This window comes from Triticum dicoccoides, chromosome 7A, assembly GCF_002162155.2.
Source record: "Triticum dicoccoides isolate Atlit2015 ecotype Zavitan chromosome 7A, WEW_v2.0, whole genome shotgun sequence".
In the NCBI taxonomy this organism is placed as follows: Eukaryota; Viridiplantae; Streptophyta; class Magnoliopsida; order Poales; family Poaceae; genus Triticum; species Triticum dicoccoides.
Window position 1 is genome coordinate 85,199,816 of NC_041392.1, and position 9,643 is coordinate 85,209,458.

The window sequence follows — 9,643 nt, forward strand, 5'->3', positions numbered from 1 at the left end:
TCTTGTAAAGTGGTTGTGGCAGGAACAAGGGAATGATTTTTGTGGATACTACGTTTGCGAGTCCATCCGCCACACGACCTGTGAGCGAGGCTACACTGACGAACAATATGAAGTACGTAAATAACAACATTCACAATTTTATTTTATTACCATCATTTGTGTTGAGTTTCATTCATTCATATATATATATGTATTGACCCCCTTCTTCAAATTAGATGTTTCGGAAGCGGGATGAACTCCTAGCACCAGCTCGCATGCGAGCAATTCAAGAGGAATTGGCGGTATTCTTTCTTGACCACATGATCGCTGAACACGGAGAATACTATGTGGACCATGAGTCCGTATGATTATATTTGTAAGAGATAATCATTGTATATATGTAGCCGGTAGTGTCGGATAGATATACGAGAACTTGTTGTTCGACCAATCTCTCGGAGAAGGAGAGGTAGTCGATATCACTTCTCTCTGTATGCATATATGTTCATGACGATCTTCTGTTTCCTTCGTTTGCTTACTAGCTAGCTAGCGTGTCTAGTCCTCTCTATACGTATGTATAGTACGTAGCGTCGACCAAGCATGGGCATAAGAGAGGACACTTCTCTCTATTAATTATAGCTAGCTAATACAATATATGAAACACCTAAATTAACCCCCCAAAACCCCCACCCCCCCCCTTCAAAAAAACAAAAACCCCAGTCACAGAAATGCTGGCGCATGGATGCCTATTGGTCCCGATTGGTGCCACCAACCGGGACCAAAGGGTCTCCTGCCTGGGCTCCGCGCACAGGCCACGTGGAGGCCCATCTGTCTCGGTTCTGGATTGAACTGGGACTAAAGGGACAGGGCATTAGTACCGACCCTTTAGTCCCGGTTCAGGAACCGGGACAAAAGGCCCTTATGAATCGGGACAACATGCCCTTTTTCTACCAGTGCCTTACAAAGTCATACACCAGTAAGACTGAAGCCACCGTCTAGGCAACAAAAGTGTCGCTACTCCTATCCAAGAGATGAAGGATGCTGATAGTCTGGGCCTAGTACCAAACAGACCTCGCAGCCAAACCTAACATCTAAGACCTGAGGTCCCATCTAGGACGCCTGCCGGGTATGGGTCACCTACTAGTCCGGTGCACTCCTCAACCAGGACGCCTGCCGGGTCTGAGGCCGCCGCAACCACCTGCCACCAATCCATCTTCAGAGTTGTACTGCTGCATGTACATTGCCCGGTCTAGCTGCCGTCGACACCACCACGACGCCAGACCGCGTCACCCTCCTGCGCGAGTCCATCTCCGTGCATCGGACGCAGAGTCACCACAGCGCCATGCCGCCGAGACCCGCCGCCATCAATGAGTGAGATGCCGCACCGCTCCATCAAAGAATCCGTCCTCTGGTCCTGCATCCAGCTGCTGCTCAAAAAACGATGCCCCCATGAGGGAAAACGACGCCCCAAAAGCACCGCCATCATCCGATCCAAAAACTCTGGATCAAGGTTTTCACCCAGAGCAGCGCAAGCAAGTCGACAGAAGTTGCAGAGGCGATGTCTTCAACAAGATAACGTCGCAAAAACGCCGCCATCACCCGCCATGACCCGAGTCATAGCACGGTTTTCACCTGCAACCCCGTTTCCCCACTGTACGCCGGGACTGGATGCGAGAATCCACAACCATCTAGCCGACCACCTCCGGCGAAGAAGATGGCCACCACCTCCACGCCAAGGGCCGGAGCCCCCGACATCCTCGTGTCGCGTGCCTAGTCCAGAGGCCGCTTGCCGCGCCGGAACAAAGGATGCGCACGACGGCTCGAGGGACTACCATCCAGATCCGAATGGGATCCAGATCGGACACCCTAGCCGCCGACGTGATCTCTTCATCGCCGCCACCAGCACGACAGCCCTGGTCGCCACCGGCCTGCGCCATCGCCCTTGGATCAGCCGCAGTGGGTCGCCGCCACCCAGATCCGATCGTTGGCCGAGGAAGATTTCCGCCGCCGCCGCTGCGGCTCGCAGGCTTAGCCTGCGATGCCCTTGGCGGCGGCGGCGGAAGGAGAGGGATGCTCGGCGGGGAGGAGAGGGGGGGCAGCGGGGAGGCCCCGGTGCGGCGCGGTGCCGCCGCACGGGGGGGAGGAGGTCACGGGGGGAGGAGCCCAAACAAGAGACTACACAAAACAGGAACGACGGCCGTCCTAAATTAGCAGTCTTCCTTTAAAATGGGGGAGAATTTCACTTCCCCAGCCTCTACACCAACTAGGGATGCATACGGTCATTTTAGTATGAGTACCAAGATAAACATGGTCTTCGGAATTTTTTTACAGATTTGCTATTTTACACTTGAGTGTTTTTCAATTCGCTGTCACTCAAAATTGTGTCCGTCCAATCTCGTGTTTAGATTCGCACTAAGGCCTCTTTTGGTTCATAGGATAGGAAAATCATAGGAATAGGAAAGTCATAAAAAATGAGATGACATGTATCTCAAATCCTATGAGTAGGAATAGGAAAGAAGATGCTCTTTGATTCACATCATATGATTTTTTTCCATTAAGTCTAGGCTAATGTTTATTTTCCTATGAAATATGAGGATAGGAAGAATTCTTCCACAGAAATAGGATTCTATTCGTACAAACCAAAGGGCTTTAAAGGAATTTTTCCTATAGAAGTTTCGTGGTTTTCGGGCGCGATTCTTGTTGCGGGCGTGGGTTTTATTTTCGGCCAGCCCGTTACCGCTGCCGGTGTCTCTTAGTATTTTATTTTCCTTTCCCCCCTGCCTTTTGAAATTTTCCCCATTTTGGGCACACTGTTTCGATAAGGAAGAGGGGCGGAGGAGCGATAGGCAGAGGCGCTCGAGCGACGGAGGAGAGGAGGCGATTCCGTCGAGTTCTTGCCGTTTTCCGAGTTCCCTCTCTGCTCGAGCTTGATTTTTTTTCCTTTGATTCAGGGCTCCGCCGGTTGGTTGTTCTTGTCTCTCCCCCTCCTCTCGTGCGATTTTGCCCTGTCTGTTCGTGTAGCTTCCAGATCTATGTCTGTGGGTTATTGGTAGTTGTATTTTGATGCGTTTGGTTCCATGGATGCCCCTCTGCACGCGTCAGATGTCTGAATTCGTGTGTTAGGTACTTAGGTCTGGCTTGTTCTTCCTCTGTTAGGTTTTAGGTGTTCTCGTTTTGATTCCCTCAGTGGAGGTGCTGGTAGGTTGTACGTTTAGATGTTGGTCATCTGAATAGGGTTAGGGCTTGTGGTTTCTGCTGGTAGTATTGCTTCGTATGGCTTGATTCGTCTGGCTTGCCCTCTGCATATGTAGTTCTACCATCTGGTAGGGTTAGGGTTTGTAATTTTTGTTGTAGTTGTAAGTGTTTTAGCTTGCTTGTTGATGCTATTATTGTGTGTCAAATTTAATAGGGGATTGGTCTGGCTCGTCCCCTTCTTGTGTTGTTCTTCCATGTGGTAGGGGTTAGTGTTTGTGATTTTGGTTGTAGAGGTAAGGTTTAGGTAGCTTTGTTGATGTTATCCTCTAGCACTTCGTCTGCAAATGTTTTTGTAATGTTAAGTCTGAATTAGGGTGGATGTTAACTGTGAATTTCACTGTAATGCATCCCATTATTCCCTAGTTACATTGTAATTTACCAACTGTATTATTCCCCAGATAATTACTGTGCATTTTAACTCTGAAATACAGTGTAGTTTTTATGCTTCGTCTCTGTAATTGCTGTAAGTTTAATTACTGTGTAATTGTAAGATAGTTTACACTGTAATTTACTAACTGTATTATTCCACAGATAATTACAGTGGATTTTAACTCCGAATTACAGTGTAGTTTGTATGCTTCATCTTTGTAATTGCTATATGTCTAATTACTGTGTAACTGTGAGATAGTTTACACTTTCACAATGTACTTACTATGTAATTACAGTGTAGTTTGTATGTTTCGTCTCACACCAGGAAGTTCCGTTAGTATCATCTTTTTGAGAGTGCAGATTCTGTCGGTGAACTGTTTGCGCTTAATGCCTTTGCGGAAAATGGTTCTTGTGCTATGTCTATGGTAGTTATTTCTTTTCTTCTTCTTTAGGTATATTTTATTTTCTTGCTTCTTCAGATCATTTTATTTAATTTCAGTCTGTCAGCTTTTTTATTTTTGCAGGAACTTTCTGGTGATGAAGGAGGTTTTGAGAAAGCTCTTTTGAAGTTCTATTTGAATCAAGTATGTTATTCTTTATCTGTACTAGTTGATTTTGTTTTTGCTTATTTTCTTTTTTTAGGGTGACCCTTGTCTTTTTGTTTTTCAGAAAGTAAAATGCTTGAAGAGGAAATTATCATCTACTGTGAGAAGGAATGTCGTTAGTCCCCCTTGGCTGTACCTGAAGTTCTATCTGAGTAAAATGCTCTGTAATTTATTTTCCTTATAGTAATTTTTTAGTGATGTGTACTGTATTTCTTATGTAATTATCATTTCTTTTTTTCTTGCACTTAGCATGTTTTATTCTTTGTTATTCCACTGTTAGTTTACAGTATTTTTTTTCTTCAGAATTTACCCCCTGGTTTTTGTTTACTTATATGCGGAAGTAATCTAGTTTACTAAAGAGCTGTAGTCTTTTGTTTTGCTCTAGGAATTCCTTTTGTGTATTTTGTAGCCTTCTTGCATTGGTACTCTCTTATGTGTTTTGATCTCTGTTTCCTTTTGTTCTTTGTAGAGACAGAATTGTTCTAGTGATTTCCCTTCTTGTTCAACTTTATGTAATTTTGCTGTCAATAGTTGGGGTATTCCCAGTGTATCATGGGAACTAACACTGTAAATTATAGTGGAGTAGCTCTGAAGTTTCATTGTAATTTACTGGGTTACAACATAACTTCATCACTGCAAATCCCTGCATAATTTCAGTCTAATTCCCTATGTATGTTTTATGTATTTTTTGAGTTTATTACATTGTAAGCAAGTTCACTATAATTCTTGGATATTTCAGTGTAAACCCTGACTACTTGCAGTGTAATTTATAGAGGTTTTACAATGTAATTCTTGCTCACTTATACTGTAATTTAGTGTAAGCTCATCAGTTTTCACACTGTAATTTAGTGTAAATCCTTGTGTGCTTGCAGCGTATTTACTGTGTATGTACTATGTAATTTATAGGGGGATTTACACTGTTAATCTTGGTCACTTCCAGTGCAAGTCTTGGGTATTTTCAGTGTCATCAGTTTTACTTGTAGTGTCATCAGTTTTACTTGTAGTGTCATCAGTTTTACTGTGTATGTATACTGTAATCTCTAGTGGATTTTCACTGTAATTCTTGGGCGGTTTCACTATAATTCTTATGTATTTACAGTGTAAGTGACCAAGTTTTGTAAATGTCATTTCCTGTGTAGGGAATTTACACTGTAATTCTTGGACTCTTACTCTGTAATTCTTGGTAATTTGCCCTCTCTCACTTGACATCCCAAGCATCATACAGTACACAGGATTTTCACTGTACTTCTTGGGCAGTTTCACTGTAATTCTTATGTATTTGCAGTGTAAGTGACCAAGTTTTGCAAATGTCATTTCCTGTGTAGGGAATTTACACTATAATTCTTGGACTCATACACTGTAATTCTTGGTAATCGGCAGTGCAAATTCACCAGTTCTTGCAATCACTGGTACTTGCAGTGTCATTTCCTTTGTCTACACAGTGTGAAGGCTCTGATTATTTTATGTCTTCTATTTGCAGCCTTGTTTTCGTATGATACTTCAGCACTGAATTTTTGTCAATTTCTGAATGTTTCAAGATTAGAGTGTAATTTCCATGCTTTTGTTGCCACTGTAATTCTTGATTCTAGACTTCAAAGTTTCACAACTGCTAGAGATAACATATTCCATAGTTTCTTGTCGTTTCTAATTTTTGTGTCTAGTTTCTCTGATTAGTTTCTTTTACATATTTTCCATGAAAGAGGTGAAGTGGGTGAAGGGGTTGAAGAATTGGTGTTGAAATAGAAGTGTTCCTGACCTGGGGATCATTTGTTGATTGATTTTCCTGGGATCTCCCTCAATGTTTGGCTGCTGTTCTTCATTCTTGCTGTGGTCCAGGGGGTCGCAAGCTGATGGGCAGTTCGCTGTGGTCCGGGGGGTTTGTGGCCCAGGTTTAGTTGAAACTGGGTTAGAGCTTAAGCTGACCCGTGTTTTTTAAGAAAAACAGATCATACAGTTGATGGGTTGGGTGTTGTTGGACATATAGGTGGATCTGTTTATACATCAGGAAATTTGAATGTTGCCGAATTCAAAAACAGTCAAACGCTAAATAGACAATCCCTTTTTTTAAATGAGTATCAAGATATTTTTTGATGAGTGGTTCCACCACACACCAAACTTAATCTTCAATAATGGGGGAAAACCTCTGTGCATTACCTGTCAATTCTAGAAATTAAACTTCGGTTGTTAGGCTGCACAACCGCATGCCCAACCACTGAGCCAAGGCTCTCTTTGCATCCGCAGAAGACTAGCCATTTGTTACTACCCAAATTCACTTTTGGCTAGTGCTACGATGTTTGTGGGCTAGCCAGATTTCTGGGTTACACAGCAGACTGGCCCCCAAATAGCAAAAAATCGTTCTGCTGCACATTATCTTTGCTTTCCCCCTTCTTTAATCTATGTGCAATGGCGGGCGAGCACAGAGGAAAATGGCTATTGGCCCCTCGGAGATATGCGATAAAATTGGAATAATATAGAGAAAATTGGCAGGTAGTATATTTCAAGAAAAATGCCTATTGGGAGGAGAAGAGCCAAATTTGGCTAGTCTATTGTTGTGAGTTATTTCGGGCCAAAACAGCCATGGCTGAATCAATAGGTTAGTCTTGTTATCTGCTACTCCATTGTACTATATAAAAAGAAAGCAGTACTATTTGATTGCATATATCAATGAATAATTAGGGAGTACCACGATTCTAAGGGCAAATAGTCATCTAATCTTGTTCTTTGAAGGGGTATATGCACCACATGTACCCTCTAAAAACATCTCTGTAATCTCAGCTCTTAGAAGCGGACAGCCCTCGCGTCGCTCCCTCCTCGGGGCGACACAGGCGGCGGCGCAGTCCCCTTCCACTGCTCCCCCTCGTCACTCCCCTCACCTCGCCGTCGCCGGGGGCTCCGCCGGGCGAAGCCCGCGCGGACCAGGCGGCGGCGGGACCTCTTCTTCCCGTGTCGTCTCTCGCGAGGGGGAGCTCGCAGCGGAGGGCGACCAATGGTGGGCGGCGTGCGGTGCTGGCGGCGGCTGCGGGTGGCGGATGGGACTCTGGGGTGGCGGCCTCGGTCCGGGCTCCGGTGTGGCTTGGGCGTCGACGGCGTGCATGCGCGTGGCGGCGCTCGGTTTTGGATGCGTGCGTGGGGCGCTGTTTGACGGCCGGGCGAGGCAGCGGCTGGCGCGGCGACCGGCTGGGCGCTGCAGCTGTGCTACTCTGGAGTGCGAGTTGCGCTACAGGTGGAGGAGTTGCTGCTCTATTGGTGCGGCTCCGACCTGGATCTGGTGTGAACTAGCTCTTTGATCTGGGTGCTGCACTTGGCATTGCGGCTTTGGTGGTTGCGGTGGTGGTGGTCACGGTGGTGCTGTGGTGGTGGACGGGGGCTACGGCCAGGGAGGTGGTGAGTGTATCTGGTCATGGTGGATCGTGGGATTCCATGACGGAGTGAGGTCGGCCTCGGCAGGTGGTGGTCGATGGGCGGCGGTCGGTGGCCGCAGGTGGTCATCTCTGGGAGAAATCCTTGCTTCGGTCCTGTTCGGAGCCGGCGACGGCGGCGCCCGCGGGTGCCATGATCTGTCTTGGAAGCGTCGCCATGGAGGTGTGCTCCTCCTCTGCACGGCTTTGGCTCCGGAGGGAAACCCCAGATCCGCTGGATCGGGCGATGGAGGCGTCTTCGCATCTTTCTCCTCCTTGGGGGCATCGTCTCGGAGCCGACCACGATTAGGAGACCGGTGGAAGGCGGCATCTTCGCCATGGATGGGCGGCATCTTCGTTGCGTGATTTGCTGAGGCGGGGCGTTGTTTTTGTTTGGCAACGATGATGGCGTCACGAGGAGCTTGGGTCGTGGCGTGGACTTCGGTAGTCGGCTCTTCCCGGCGTGTCCGAGGTGCTCTTCCGTGGTTTGCGGAGGCACGTTCGGCCAAGTCCTGCATATTTCCCTTGCGATGTTCGTCGTCAAAGTCGGAGCTGTCGGTCGCTTGCGCGTGTGGCCATCTGTTGGCATGTGCCGCCATGGTTTCTGCAGCTGTTTGTGGGTGGCTTCGATGATGGAGCTCTACGGTGAAGTCAGAGTCGCCCATTCGAGGCAACCGGTGATGTCGATGATGCTTGTGACTCCTCGGCGGATGTTTTTCTTCTTTGCAGTTTCGTGTTCCATGTCGGTGGCCAGGTTGGACAGAGGTACCCATGTTAAATGGGTTGGGTTGTATCGGTTTTAGCCCTGTTTTCTGTTAATTAATCGGGCAATTCTCTTCTGCTTAATCAATGAAAATGGCAAGTCTTTTGCCTCGTTTCAAAAAAAAACACATACCCTCTCCTACAAGGCCGTAGTTCACCACTACATCAGCCCTCCAGGTTACATCATTTCTTTTTCATGCATATTGCTTGCTTAGGTCACATGCTTACATGTTGATGCTGTTGGGGAATGTAGCAATTTCAAAAAAAATCCTACACACATGCAAGATCATGATGATGCATAGCAACGAGAGGGAAGAGTGTTGTCCACGTACCCTCGTAGACCGAAAGCGGAAGCGTTAGCACAACGCGGTTGATGTAGTTGTACGTCTTCACGATCCGACCGATCCAAGTACCGAACGCACGGCACCTCCGAGTTCAGCACACGTTCAGCTCGATGATGTCCCGCGAACTCCGATCCAGCAGAGCTTCACGGGAGAGTTCCTTCAGCACGACGGCGTGGTGACGGTGATGATATTGCTACCGACGCAGGGCTTCGCCTAAGCACCGCTACGATATAACCGAGGTGGAATATGGTGGAGGGGGGCACCGCACACGGCTGGGAGAGATCAACTGATCAACTTGTGTGTCTATGGGGTGCCCCCTGGCCACGTATATAAAGGAGTGGAGGAGGGGAGGGCCCGACCCTCTCTATGGCGCGCCCTGGGGAGTCCTACTCCCACCGGGAGTAGGATTCCCCCTTTTCCTAGTAGAACTAGGAGCCCTTCCAAGTAGTAGGAGTAGGAGGGAAGGAAAGGGAAGGGAAAAGGAGAAGGAAGGAAGGGGGCGCCCCCCTCCCTAGTCCAATTTGGACCAGCCCATGGGGAGGGGTGTGGCTACCCTTTCAGGCCTTTCTCTCCTTTCCCGTATGGCCCATTAAGGCCCAATACGAATTCCCGTAACTCCCGGTACTCCCGAAAATATCCGAATCACTCGGAACCTTTTTGATGTCCGAATATAGTCGTCCAATATATCGATCTTTACGTCTCGACCATTTCGAGACTCCTCGTCATGTCCCCGATCTCATCCGGGACTCCGAACTCCTTCGGTACATCAAAACACATAAACTCCTAATATAACCGTCATCGAACTTTAAGCGTGCGGACCCTACGGGTTCGAGAACTATGTAGACATGACCGAGACACGTCTCCGGTCAATAACCAATGAGCATTATAACTTTATAATCACCCAGTTACGTTGTGACGTTTGGTAGCACACAAA

The 9,643-nt window shown here is 47.2% G+C and overlaps 1 long non-coding RNA gene across 1 annotated transcript; it reads left to right on the forward strand.

Annotated features, from left to right (window-relative positions):
- The first annotated feature begins 2,774 nt into the window (after positions 1 to 2,774).
- LOC119331980 lies at positions 2,775 to 4,835 on the forward strand. Its single transcript, XR_005160743.1, has 2 exons — positions 2,775 to 4,184; positions 4,270 to 4,835. It is a non-coding gene; the product is annotated as an uncharacterized LOC119331980 (long non-coding RNA).
- Positions 4,836 to 9,643: the final 4,808 nt, after the last annotated feature.